Raw genomic sequence first — 14,890 nt, forward strand, 5'->3', positions numbered from 1 at the left:
TGTCCCCTGACTCCCCTCCTGACCTCTATCCACATCTCAGCCCCCTGACAGGCCCTCTGGGAGTCCCACTCCTAACCCTCCCTGTTCCGCATCCCCTGACCGCCCATTCCTCCGTGACTGCCCCCCAGGACCCTCCGGCCCCTTACCAGCAGCAGGAGCTCACAGTTGCGACACCCAGCCAGAGCCAGCTGTGCTCCCCACGCTGCCCAGCGGGAGCGGCAGGCCAGAGCGTGGCCCGCGCACCAGTGTGGCTGCGGGGAAGGGACCGGGGACTAGGCTCCCCAGCCGTGAGCTCAGGGGCCAGGCAGGACGGTCCCGTGGGCCGGATGTGGCCCACGGACCGTAGTTTGCCTACGTCTGCCCTAGTCTATCATCTGTATGGCTTTAACTGGTAAAAGTATTTTGTTCATTACAAATTCTGTTCCATACTCCAGTAAGACACTCTTTAAAAGCCAGCTACCTTTTCAAAAGTTGATTTGTGATTAAGTTTTCCAAAGTTCGAAGTTTACTTATTATAACGATTTGGATATCTCAGTATAAGCAGACTGTCTCTCCCACTCCTTCATTATGCAAACATCAGAGTAATTCAGCTATGGTTAATTACATTTCTTAACATTATTATAATGACTTATTTTTAAAATAGTATCAATATTCACTCTTGTGAAGACTTGAGACAGGCATCACTGATAAGTCAAAGTCTTCCCTGCGCAAGGATAAGGCCTTTATCTGTAGCCATATTGCAAAGCCTAAAACCTTTGACTGCAGCCAGGTTAAAAGAGCAGCAGCCATTAGCTGAGAAGCAGGAAGTCACATCCTCACATTCCATCTAAATTACATTAAAACAATCAGGCTGTTAAGGAGGAGACCTCTTCCTAATAGCACCCACTATCACCAGATAAAGAAACAGATCTTAAGACGGTTAAAGAAAACTGAGTTTGATAGCATCCTGTCTGGCAAGAAACCACTTATAAATAAGTGTGGTTGTGAAATCCTCATTTCTTTATTGTTTTTCATTATGACTCCCACTTCCCTATTGTTTGGCTGTATGATCTCTATCTGGTTCTTTGATTAATTATGTAACAAACAATTTTGCTAGTTGTAAATTAAGGCGGTGGGGTATGATTGGTTAGAGAATTTTGTTAGGAGTGGTTAGTAAAATTTTAGTAACATGATTGGTTAAGATACAGCTAAGCAGGAATCAAGTTTCGTTATATAAACTGGGGTCTAAACCAGGGTTTCTCAAACACGGGTTACTGCTTGTGTAGGGAAAGTCGCTGGCGGGGCGGGGCAGGCCAGGCTGGTGTGTTTACCTGCCCCGTCCGCAGGTCCTGCCAATCACGGCTCCCACTGGCCCGGCCTGCCAGGGGCTTTCCCTACACAAGCGGTGACCCCTGTTTGAGAAACCCTGGTCTAAAAGGAAGTTCTTCGGGAACAACTCCAGGACACAGCCCCAAGACCAGAGCTGACAGACCTCAGCACTCTGCCAATGACACCGTGCAGAAACCGCAGTCCTCCAGATGGACCTGATCCTGACTGGCCATCAAGAAGAGTTCATGTGTCTCACTGGGAGTGGTGAGCACAATATGTATACCATGTGCATTCTGTTTTGGTGATGGTTAATAACTAGAGGATAAGGATATTACTGTGTAAGGCTCTTTTACTGGTAAAAGGTCCTGCAAACTCACAGAAAATTACACCCTGAACCCTAGGAATCGGATACAGCTGGGTACTTAAATTGACAGGGTTACGCCTGAGCCCTAGGAGCGGGGTACGGGTTGGTGTCCCTAGAGTGTGCGAGTAACAAAGAATTTTGTGAGGCTAACACCTGAAGAGGTTATAGTCCAAGGTCCCACATCCTGAAATTGGATATACGCAGGTGGACCTCTGTGGCCATGCAGTCATGCCCCCACCCCGCCTCACTCCTCCAACTTTGCTGGACTACCACATGTGCATCTGTGCAGATCCAACTGCAGGATCAAGGCCAGAGTTAAGACAAAAAACAGAAGTCAACAACACAGGGACTGAGGGGTTTTTGGTGTGAGAAACAGATGAGCATCAATCAAATCATGCAGTCAGTCACTTAGTAAAACAGCGAACATGTCTTGATGGTTATGTAGTACAGGTTTTGGATTTTCAAGACTATCATTCAAGGATAAACAAGTGAGTTTTGGGAAGAGATTTAGAAGGGAAGATGGATGAGCTCTAGGAACAGGGGCTACATGAAACAAGGCACTGATGTAGATATGAGAAATGGACACAAAGTGGGAATTCATAAGCAGTCTGCGTAGAGTGGATAGGGTGTGGGAGCAAAATACCAATGCAAGTAGCTGCCAGGGCTTTCAATACTGGCCCACTTCTAATGCTTATTGATTTCTACAAACCTTTTAATTTAGGTGGTTGTGTTTTATTTGCTCAAACTCCCATAAGAATGAGTTGTGACTGATGTAGCATTCCACAGAACTTTCTCCCTGAAGGTGGGCAGCTTTTCATGCAGAGCACACTGGATATTTATGGATTCTTTAACAATATCAAATTTTGCTTCTGATGATTGCTGTCACCTGGCTGAAATACTTCTCAGGCTCAAAATGAAATCATTTCCTGCTGTGACACTTCTTTAGAGACCTAAGCTACCAGTGAGCTGTTTTTCTCAATTCAGTCGAGCTGCTGTGAATTATCCTGTAGGCAGTCCTATGAGCTGCAGGAGATCAGGTACCTTAACAGCTTGTTCTCAATGCATTTAGTATTATTTTGCACAAAAGCATGAAAATAATGCCATTTAATCTAGAGACAACATACTCCTTTGCAAACGTGCAGCTTGGACTCTTGCACAGATAGAGCTTTGTAACAGAACTGTTAACTGGATAATGCCAACTGAAGTCAATCAAAAGACTGCCATAGATTTTAATGGGCTTTCAAGCAGGCCTCAGTAAACAGGACCGATAAAACATGTACATTAATGTAGGTTAATACTGTTGCCTCTTGGTCCAAGTGGTTAGTCAAAGTCTGTGGCCTTGCCAGGTTGTTTCCATTAGGAGAAGTTGATTACAGGAGCACGGTATTTCTTTGGGGGCAATCCTGTTTATTTACAAACAATGTACACCAGTGGCGGGCAACCTGTGGCCCATCAGGGTAATCCACTGGCGGGCTGAGAAACAGTGTTTACATGGACTGTCTGCAGACATGGCCCCCGCAGTTCCCAGTGGCCGTGGTTCACTGTTCCTGGCCAATGGGAGCTGCAGAAAGCAGCACAGGCCGCAGGGCGACGTGCTGGCTGCCGCTTCCCACATTATATATTAATTTTACAGCATTTCAAAGCTTTTCTTTTTTTTGATGAAGTAGTGTATACATAAAACCAGACAGGACAACCTATAAACCCTTGAAAAAAATACAGATTTACACAATTCATAAAACTGCTACAAAATTAGACCAAAAAATAATACACAGAAGTCCTGATTCAGTACTGTCTTGCACTTTGCATTGTAATTTACACAAGTGCAATGTGGATGCAACATGATACCATTCTGATTTGGTGACAATTTATACACACTTTGCACAGGTGAAAATAACCTATAACATGCAGGGCGGTGGAGAATCAGCCTTCTAAACTCATTTCTCTCTCCTTTGAGTTTTTTTTTTAAACTGTCAATAAGAATGAGACTAGTTAATGTTCACATTTACTATCCTACAGATCCCTTAGAGTAATGAGACACATTCTGAATCCCTATCCAGACTACTGACTATGGATTTTTATTACTTAAACACATATTATAAAAAGCACAGGTATGCCCATCTCTCCTTTCAAGGAAGAGATCTCAACAAAAAACAGTTATCAGCTCAGTTAAGGCTTCTGAAAAATTAAAAAATTAACCTCTTCAGCCCAGCTATTATCTGGAACTTGCATATTAATTCTGGTAATGGTCAAATTTTTTAAAATGTGAGCCTTTACAATGGCTAATTTCAATCAGATGGAATGTTTTCTATGCTTAAAATATTCTTCTGTAATCAGAGAAACCAGGGGCCACCCAATGAAATTAATAGGCAGCAGGTTTAAAAACAAAAGGAAGTACTTCTTCACACAACAATCAGCCTATGGAACTCGTTGCTAAGGGATGTTGTGAAAGCCAAAACTATAACTGGATTAAAAAAAAAATTAGATAAATTCATAGAGGATGGATCCACCAATGGCTATTAGCCAAGATGATCAGGAATGCAACCCTACGAACCGAGTGTCCCTAACCCTCTGATTGCCAGATGTTGGGACTGGACAACAGGGGATGGATCATTTGAGTGCCCTGTTCTGTTCATTCCCTTTGAAGCCTTTTATATTGGCCACTGTCGGAAGACAGGACACAAGGTTACGTTGACCACTGATCTGACCCAGTATGGCCATTCTTATGTTCTTATCAGATGGGTCAACAAATCCAGAAAGGTGTCAGATTTAGATAATTATTCCCAGACATAATTTTTATCTTGCAAGGGTCCATGAAAGTCAGAAAATGTGGAGCTAGAGCTGAACTACTACTCCGTAGTACCCTGGTATCATGGCTCAGAAAATAGGCAGATCCCTTACTTTGGACAAATATAGGATTAGGACTGGAAGTGAGGAAGATCTCTTACCTGACCTGACTGAAAACAACAAGGAAAATTTTAGCTTCAGAGAATGTAATTACACTAGCTGGAATTCAACCATGACATGAAGGTCAATACTTCCCACTCTGACAGTAGAGAACAACAGATCTTTAAATGGCCATGAAATAGATTTTACGTTTCATTATTTGACCTAGTACTGTGACATGGAGTGATTTAACTCCAAGCACTTAAGTTTACTAGTCTCTGACTTTAAAACAGAGCATTAACACTTTTCAGTTGGGTTCCTGCTTTGAATAGGGGGTTGGACTAGATGATCTCCTGAGGTCCCTTCCAACCCAGATATTCTATGAAAACTTCACTTTTTAAAAATGAAAAAAAGTGTTTGGCGAGATGCCCACTACAATAAACAGTTTTAAAAAACAAACAAACCACAGCATGCAGCATAGTTTAAAAATATCACAAGAAAAATCAATCATGTACTAACATTCACCTTATTCTGGACACTCTTGCCAACATACACACATACACTTGCACTTTAGACAGGGCCAGTGCAACCATTTAGGTGACCTAGGCGGTCGCCTAGGGTGCTAGGATTTGGGGGGCGCCATTTTCTTCGGCAGCGACCGTGGCAGCCGGATCTTCGGCCGCCCCGGTCGTCGCCAGCATTTAGGCGGAGGGAGCTGGGGCAAGGGAGTGTGGGGAGGGCCACCTGCAGCAAGTGTGTGTGTGGGGAGTGGCACGCAGGGGAACTCCCCGCCCCAGCTCACCCCTGTCCCGCCTCCTCTCCAAGCACGCCGTGGCTGCTTCACTTCTCCCACCTCCCAGGCTTGCGGCACCAATCAGCTTAGGCGCCGCAAGCCTGGGAGGCGGGAGAAGTGAAGCAGCAATGGTGTGCTTGGGGTGCTCGTGCGCGGAGCAGGGGTGAGCTGGGGTGGGGGTGCCTCAGGGCGGAGGGTGGGAGATGGGGAGCTGCCACAAGGGGGGCGCCTCAGGGCGGAGTGGGGGAGCTGCCATGGGGGGGGTGCGCCTCAGGGCGGGGGCGCGCACAAGTTTCGCCTAGGGCGCAAAACATCCTTGCACCGGCCCTGACTTTAGACCAATTAAAATAGTGGCTGCTCTAAAACTCTTTCCTACACTTAGAGAGAAAAAATATCACACACATCTGATGATTTTTTATAATCAGTCCATGCATTTTCAATTCACTCTGCTGAACAGGTATCTAAAATTATATGCAGATTTCTTCTAGTTCGTAGGGGGAAGTTTAAAATTGCATTGCACCATCTGTACAAAAAAAAAAAGATAACTGGCTGCATGTCAGCTATCAGCTTAGTGAGAGATGCAAAATTAGGAAAAATGGCCTAAGTGATCTTTAATGAGCAAGTGTATCTTTCTGTTTTACTCTTGTTTTCTTCTCCATTTTGTTGTGTTATAATGTCTTTCAAGTTAACGCAGGAGATATTTAAGAGACTTTTTAAGGCGGCTAGGTCTGTTATCTTTGAAAAAGTATCACTTATGGACAAGTATTACTGGTAAGAAGAGATCAACATTTGAGCTACACAACTGATAGGAAAATACTTACAAACCTCATTTCTCTCATGTTGATGCAAAACCTGCCGGAAGTCAGAACTTGCAGGAATGGTCAAAATGTCTGGCAGGCTCTCTTTACATGGTTTCAAGTCAGTTTGCAAGTAAAAGATTCATCCAAAGCCATGTATGTGCAATCTATTAATCTCAACAGTAACCTTATGTCTCTTAAGACAATGTTCCTCAATGTCCAGTCCATGGCCTGGTGCCAATCCCTGAGATCTCCCTGACACAGTTTAGGAAAGCAGCAAGCCAGTCCATGGCATCAAAAAGATGGATAAACCCTGTCTTAAGACACTTCACAATGAAGCAAACTCACAGTGGGAAGAAGAGACTTTGACTGCAGTCTCTGCTATGATTCCTGCCAAACCAGTGTTCACTAATCAATGTGAGCAAGCTTGATAGAAAGAACAATCCTAAATCTATTTGTTCACCCCCAGGGACACAGTCATAATGCCACACTTACAAGAATCACTGGAGTCATACTGTCTGTTTAAGTCCCTTACAGGAGACTCAGAATGAAAGCAAAGAAAAACAGAGTTAACACATTTACACGTTATTAGGTTGTAGTAAGTTGCTGATGTTGGCACAAACCTGTTCTAGTAAAACATTCCCTCCATACATAGATTTATGGATACTGGAACCACTACCACTTGTTTGGTTTTTAAACACTACCCCTTCCAAAAAATCAACTCTTACAAGTTGTTCTCCATTAATAGCAATAAAAATCTACTGTTGGCTCCAATAGCATTTGGTGGCTAGGAACATACATCAACTGTATTAGTCTTTGATCACTAGATGAGCATTTGAAGCGGACAGAACAGATGGGGGAAATGTGATTTGTAGTTTGCTTAGAAAAAAAGTATATGTTATATAAATTGACAAGGAACATAGCACGCTACTTTCCATTTAAAGCATATATTTAATATATTAAAAATGTGTGCTTACCTGAAAATAAACACTGGAGCACTGTGTAGAATATGATAATATGCTCCAGCTGGGAATAAGGAAGGAGATGGGATGGTGTAAGTATCTGGCCTTTTAGAAAGGTTTTTCAGCTGAATGCCGATGAGCCAAAAGAAGCCCTGGAACCAAGCCTTGGCCTTGTGATCAGCCTACCTATAAGGGGGGAAAAAGGGAATACTTAGTCTCTCACAATATAGATGTGAGGAGACATTTTGGAGTCAAACATCTGAACGCACTAAAAAGAGAAAATGTAACTATGATAAATGTTTAGTTTTGTTTTCTGTTTAAATAACCCAAGCTACCATAGATTCAAAGCAGCCATTATTAAGATTAATGACGTACTGGTATCAATTTGACCTTTTAAAAAAAAACCTGGATACTTTTCTCTTTTAGTAGATTTCTGTCCATCATAAAACACAAACACAAAAGAACTGAAGTTTTCTATATCCAGAGTACAAGGACGTTTCCCTGCCTCTCAATCTGGAGGTGTCATTTCTAAGGACAAAAGGGTAGTTGCATAATCTCTCAGATGGATAACAAAGTTGCCGTTTTATATGGATTCTGCATGTGAAGTTGGACCAAGGTCACCAACTCCTTTCAGATGGTGATGACTCTTGGGTCACAACGAATCAGGGTTGCTTTTGAATCATGACCTAACAGTAGAGGCTCTATAGACTATCTCCTTGAGCCATCCCATAAACGGACCTCTTTTCTAATCTGTTTCAACATAAGTATACTATTTATGGATAGCCAAATTCAGCCTTAAAATATGTATATAAATTTAGATAGCCAAGATTTTCAAGAAGGCACCATACTAAGTGGCCTGATTTTAAAAATCAACAAACACCTAAGCGCCTCCAACTGACTTCAGGAACTAACTTATAGGCACCATTTTTTGACCTCAACTCCCATTTATAGAACCATAGAGATGTAGGGCTAGAAGAGACCTTGAGAAGTCATTAATTCCTGTCTTCCGTGCTTTGGCAGAACCAAGTAAATCTAAACTATCCCTGACAGGTTCAATCTGTTCTTAAAAACCTCCAACAAAGCAAGGATTCCAATCTCTCTTGGAAGCCTATTCCAGAACTTAACTACCCATATAGTTAAAAGTTAAAGTTTTTCCTAACATGTAACCAAAATCTCCCTTGTTACAGATAAATCCTTTACTTCTTGTCCTACCTTCAGTAGGACATTATCACCAACTGGGAGGAGGAAGTAAGTAAGTAAAATGGCTGACAGAATGTGTCCCAATGTGATTTTCTTTCCAAATGAAAAGAGATGATTAAATGCTTTCCCTCCCTTTTAAAGTAAGTGCCACCAATGTAGGGAAAATGAGCACACCTACCATAACATGTCTGCATGTGCACATATCACTGAGGAAACAAATTCCAATTTGAAAGGTTTCCAAAATATGGTTCAGGAATATTTTTTCCTTCAGAAATTATGAAAAAAATATTGACAATTTATTTAAATTTGAGGACTATAAATGTACCTTACTATAGAGTTGGATTCTGTATTAAAATTAATCTCATCTTAATCTCTTTGTGAGTATAGAAATAAAAGCCGTGTCTTTGTGCAACATTTGTCCTGTTCATAAAGCACTAGGGGGGGAAAGACTAAATTAGAACCATTACAGATGTATGCAAACTCTTTCTCACAATATCCACTGCCATTTTTACTCTGTGCATTTTCCTCCAGAGTGGGTTCTCACAGGAAATTTACACACCAAGAGTTCTAGTTACATCTAAAGACCACTGTTATTTTTGGTCTTAAAAACAACATATAAATGCTTTCTCAACATATCAAATGGAAGGATAGAAGGATATTAATGAGCGAATGGGGAAGTAACTGAAGATGAAAACTAAGGAAAAAAATTCTAGCTCCTTACATAGGTAACCTCCGGGAAGAATTTTAAAATTATTACTATGCTTCATGGCATTATAAAGCTTGCTAGTATTTGCTGTATAAAATGAACAACTATTTTCTCAGTAACACTTTAAGCGTCACAGACAATTATATCAAGGTGCATTTTTAAATTAAAAACAAAAATCCATCTCTCTTAGTTCTCATATCATATACAGCTGTCACACCAAGGGCTTACAGGAAATTGAATCAGCAATGCTCCTCTTATCCCTGGCTTGCAACACTGCTCTCAGTAATGCTTCTGTTCCACCCTGTGGCAAGACAAAGGGCAAGAGACTCAGGGGTCACTCACAAACCTACATAATGGCACACAGAAAGCTAACGAGTCATTGAGCTTTGCCCTGGCTTGATATTTTACTCAAACTGAATTATTAAACTGCTCTTTGGCAGGTTTATTAAGCACTTAAAAGCCTCCTTTCTGAAGAGACACTCAGAAAAAAAGGTCCTCATGAACCCTTTTTGCAATCCTTAGACAACTAATATATTTATGCTTCATTAAGAAAAGCATATGAAAAGCTTGTGCAGTGCAGAAAGAACCTGTAAGTACCTCTTTAGAGAGGAATGGATGGGTCATTTTTTCTAACTCTTCCCCTTCCCTTCTACTGCAAGTGTCTCAAATGTCTCTAGGGCCTGGTCTACACTACGCGTTTAAACCGGTTTTAGGAGCGTTAAACCGATTTAACGCCACACCCGTCCACACTAAGAGGCCCTTTATATCGATATAAAGGGCTCTTTAATCCGGTTTCTGTACTCCTCCCCAACGAGAGGAGTAGCGCTAATATCGGTATTACCATATCGGATTAGGGTTAGTGTGGCCGCAAATTGACGGTATTGGCCTCCGGGCGGTATCCCACAGTGCACCACTGACCGCTCTGGACAGCAATCAGAACTTGGATGCAGTGGCCAAGTAGACAGGAAAAGCCCCGTGAACTTTCGAAATTCATTTCCTGTTTGCCCAGCGTGGAGCTCCGATCAGCACGGGTGGCGATGCAGTCCGAAATCCAAATCCAAAAAGAGCTCCAGCTTGGACCGTACGGATGTGATCGCTGTATGGGCAGGCAAATCTGTTCTATCAGAGCTCCGTTACAGAAGACGAAATTCCAAAGCATTTTAAAAAAATCTCCAGACAGAGCCCACAGCAAGGACTCAGCACGCTGCTGCGTGACAAACGTAAGGGAAAGCCAAAGAATCAAATGGACGCTCATGGAGGGAAGGAGGGGGGACTGAGGACTCAAGCTATCCCACAGTTCCTGCAGTCTCCGAAAAGCATTTGCATTCTTGGCTGAGCTCCCAATGGCTGTAGTGTCAAACACATTGTCCGCGGTGGTTCAGGGCATAGCTCGTCAATTTACCCCCCTCACTCACCCCCAGAAGTAAAAGGGAAAAAACCCCTCTCTTGACTCTTAAATGTCACCCTATGTGTACTGAATGCTGCTGATAGACACGATGCTGCAGCAGTCAACGGCAGCATCCTCGCCCCCCCCCCCATGGGTGGCTGATGGTACAATATGGCTGATATCCATCGTCATCATCAGCCTTGTGGCAGATGGGGCAGTACAAAAGGACTGGTATCTGTCCTCATCATCAGCCCGTGAGTGCTCTTGGCTGGTCTCTGGTGAGGTCGGCTGGGGGCACCTGGATAAAAAACTCCTGATCATTCCCAGTAGATGGTACAGTACGGCTGGTAACCATCTTCATCATAGCAACAGGGGGCTGAGCTCCATCAGCCCCCGCCCTTCACGTGTAAAGAAAAGATTCTGTTCTGCCTGGACTATCATAGCAGCTGGAGGCTGCCTTCCCCTCATATCTCACTAACAAGTCACTGTTTCTTATTCCTGCATTCTTTATTACTTCATCACACAAATCGGGGGACACTGCAACGGCAGCCCAGGAAGGCTGGGGGAGGAGGGAATCAACAGGTGGGGTTGTTGCAGGGGCACCCCCTGTGAACGGCATACAGCTCATCATTTCTGCGGGATCTGACACGGAGCGGCTGTGCTCTCTGGTTCTCTAATACACTGGTTCTCTAGTACACTTGCCCCATATTCTAGGCAGGACTGATTCTATTTTTAGATACCGTAAAGGAGGGATTGACTCGGGGAGTCATTCCCATTTTTGTCTTTTGCGCCCCCGGCCGATCTCAGCCAGGGGCACCTGTGACAGCAGCACATGGTGCAGCACAAAAGGACTGGTAACCGTCATCTCATTGCCAATTTACAGTGGCATGGTAGATGGTACAGAATGGCTGCTAACCATCTCCGCTGTCATGCAAAAGCAAATGAATGCTGCTGTGTAGCGCTGCTGAATCGCCTCTGTCAGCAGCATCTAGTACACATACGGTGACAGTGACAAGAGGCAAAACAGGCTCCATGGTTGCCATGCTCTGGCGTCTGCCAGGGCAATCCAGGGAAAAAGGGCGCGAAATGATTGTCTGCCGTTGCTTCCCCGGAGGAAGAAATGACTGACGACGTTTACCCAGAACCACCCGCGACAATGATTTTTGCCCCATCAGGCACTGGGCTCTCAACCCAGAATTCCAAGGGGCAGGGGAGACTGCGGGAACTATGGGATAGCTACGGAATAACTACCCACAGTGCAACGCTCCAGAAATCGATGCTAGCCTCGGACCGTGGACGCACACCACCGAATTAATGTGCTTAGTGTGGCCGCGTGCACTCGATTTTAAACAATCTGTTTTACTAAACCGGTTTATGTAAATTCAGAATAATCCCGTAGTGTAGACGTACCCTAGTATTAGAAATGTGAAGAAAACAAAGAGTGCACATTCACTTTCAAATTCTAATCTAATCATGTTTTGCTAGCTGTGCTCAAGAGCACCGATGCTACATAGGGAAGGATAGACATGTTACAGCTACAGGAAGCGTTGATTTTGTCCAGATTCTCCAAGCTTGAGATTATTACACATTGTTATTGGTCTTGGGTTACACAGACCAAAGTTTGCAGACTGGTCCAATATAACTGTTTTGTACTATCAAATTCTATCAATGGTATTGCAGTGTTTGTAGGTTGAGTGTTAATTAGAAACAGTTGCAGAGATCCAGAAGTCTGATGACAGACTATCAGATTTTTTTCTATCCCATACGCACTTACTCAGATTGTTATTACCCAATGTACAGTAAATCTATAGTAAGGGTTTTTTAAAATTCACTTTAAGTATCAGGCAAGAATTGTCTCAAAATTGGTAACTACTGCAACATACTCCACTATTACATATGTTTTCTGCACAGAAATTCACAGGTACGGGACTCCCAAATGTATCCATTATAATGCCATACTTGTGTATTATGTGGAAAATACATAGGAAATTGGCCAATAGTTGTTCATGTCAAGTCAACATGAGCTAATAACCCCTGCTTGCTTTCCTAGAGAAAAAGGGGGGGGGTCTACGCTGGTGTTACTTATCAAGGCCTGAATCTAACCCTGTAGCCTCAATTAAAAGATCATGTAGGTAACAGGACAAATTGATATTTTATCTTATGACACCGTTTTTTAAATTAATCAAGAGAAGAAAGAACTATTACAACTGACAACCACTGTCACCCATGCCCTTGTTTTCCTTTTATAATTATAAGCATTTGCCATGTCAGCGATGACTGCAACATGTCTTAGACCAGCTCCTGTCAGCGACCTGTCTGCGATGACTGCAACATGTCTTAGACCAGCTCTCTCCTATTATTCCAACTGGGTAGGTAAAGGTCATTGACATGCTAGCACTTATTACATTTTACAGTCAATTGAGAGCATTTACAAGCAGGAAAAAAAAACCCATTAACACTGAGCATACTTTGAAAAGCGATAGAGCTTTCCTCTTTCCATAGAGTCTTGTGTGTTCTCTGATATAAACAAAGCCCAAATATGAAACAACCTAATAAGCCAAATTCCAGTGGGTATTTGTTTCTGTCATCCAGTTCCATATTCTATTTGCATACAAACAATCATACTGGATTTGCCTCTGTCTCATGGCTGCAACAAGTCATCATGAGTCAGAAGTAAGGAAACAGACATTATATATAGTTAAGTTCTCAAAATGAAAGCACACAGAAAAGTGATAAGACAAAACACCATATCACCCGTAGGCAAACACTTTTCACAAAGCGATCACTCCAGGTCCTCAAAGGAAACCCACACAAAAGATGACCTTGGGAATTTAAATTCATAGTTCTGCTAGACACTAAAAACTGTGGACTAACCAGACACATTGGTTTTAAGGCTCATTACAATTTGTAATTCATTCTTCTGCCTGCTGTTAATTACTCACTTCATTTTAAGTAGTCTCCTACATGAACAAACCCTTTATGCTTAACAATCTGTCCTGACTTGTACTTAACTCAGGCACTCTGGTTATCTTCCCCAGACCTGAAGAGCTTTATGAAGCTCAAAAGTTTATCCCTTCCATCAGCAGAAGTTGGTCCAATAAAAAAAAAATTAACTCACCTACCTTCTCTCTCTTTATTAAGAAACAACCCACTTAATTCTTAGGCTGTCTACCCTACAAAGCTAAGTCGGCTTAAGTTACGTCGACATACAGCCACCACTGTAATTAAACCGCTACTGCACGTCCACACTATGGTCCTTGTGTCAGCAGAGCACATCCACAGTAGTAGCTCTTCCATCAACAGAGAGAGCAGTGCACTGTGGGTAGCTATCCCATTGTACAACTTGCCACAAGGTGTTTTGGGAAGGGTTTGCAAGGCCCCATGGGTACAGGCTCAGTATCACATGATGCGAGTTTCTCAGTCCCATCATTCCATGGGCATCCTACTAAGTTTCCAGCTGCTTTTCAACTGCCCTGGTAACGTGCAAACCAGCCATCTGTGTGAGGAAAGCATGGATCCTGCACTGCTCTTCAGTACTGCGCTGTGCGTTATGAACACAAGGCTGTAAGAAGAGCTGGGGGGAGGGGCTAGGTTATTCACCACCCTGACCGTAGTCCCGTCCTTGTAGAAGCAGCATATCAGCAGCTCTGCACCAGAGGCAACTATTTGCTTCCCCTTGCCTTCTATTATGCCTGCTGCAGCTCTGAGTTTTACATGGCACAGCTGTGTCTCCCTATTGTAGCCCATCCCCTCTATGCCCCAGCAAGTTCCTGCAGCTGGAGTGGAGCTGTGACTGCACATCCTCCTCTCCCAACAGACCCACGAGATCCACCATCTCCCATGCACTCCAGACAGGAGTGCATTTGCTGTGTGGAGCCGGCATGCTCAGCTGGGCAGCTGCTATATGAGCTCTCCACACTGAGCAAACAGGAAGAGCAAGTTCAAAAATTCCCAGGGCTTTAACAGGGGAGGGGCATTCATCTGTGTACCTGGCTGCAGGGCAGCAAAGTTCAAAACTGTGACCAGAACCAGGGCTTTGGAGCTGTGCTCCGGCTCCACTCCAGCTCCAGGCAAAATCCTGCAGCTCCACAGCTCCGGAGCTGCTCCGGGCTCTGCTCCAAAGCCCTGACCAGAACAGTCACGGTGGGCACTGTAAGATACCTCTAGGGTGACCAGACAGCAAGTGTGAAAAATCAGGGGTAGGGGGTTGGGAGGGTGTAGGAGCCTATATAAGAGAAAGAACCAAAAATCAGGACTGTCCCGATTTTATAGGGACAGTCCGGTCACCCTAGATACTTCCTGGAGGCCATTTAGGGCGACAAACAATGCAGTGTTTACACTGACACTGTGTTGCTCTAAGTATGATGCCCTAAGCACTATGCTTCTCATCCAGGTGATTTTATGATGTCAGAGTAGCAGGCGAGTTAAAGCTGCAGGAGGAGCACTGCCATACATACAACTCCATTAGTTAGGCTGAGGTAAGCTGCCTT

The 14,890-nt window shown here is 43.5% G+C and overlaps 1 protein-coding gene across 1 annotated transcript in view; it reads right to left on the reverse strand.

The window, feature by feature from the left end:
• PLXNB2 (plexin B2) overlaps nt 1-14,890 on the reverse strand; it is a 335,252-nt gene that overhangs the window by 217,392 nt on the left and 102,970 nt on the right. The window contains exon 2 of the mRNA XM_045031102.1: nt 7,123-7,293. The gene's annotated coding sequence lies outside the window, so the exon portion shown is untranslated. The remainder of the gene's footprint in view (nt 1-7,122; nt 7,294-14,890) is intronic.

Source organism: Mauremys mutica, chromosome 1 (assembly GCF_020497125.1).
Source record: "Mauremys mutica isolate MM-2020 ecotype Southern chromosome 1, ASM2049712v1, whole genome shotgun sequence".
Classification (NCBI taxonomy): Eukaryota; Metazoa; Chordata; order Testudines; family Geoemydidae; genus Mauremys; species Mauremys mutica.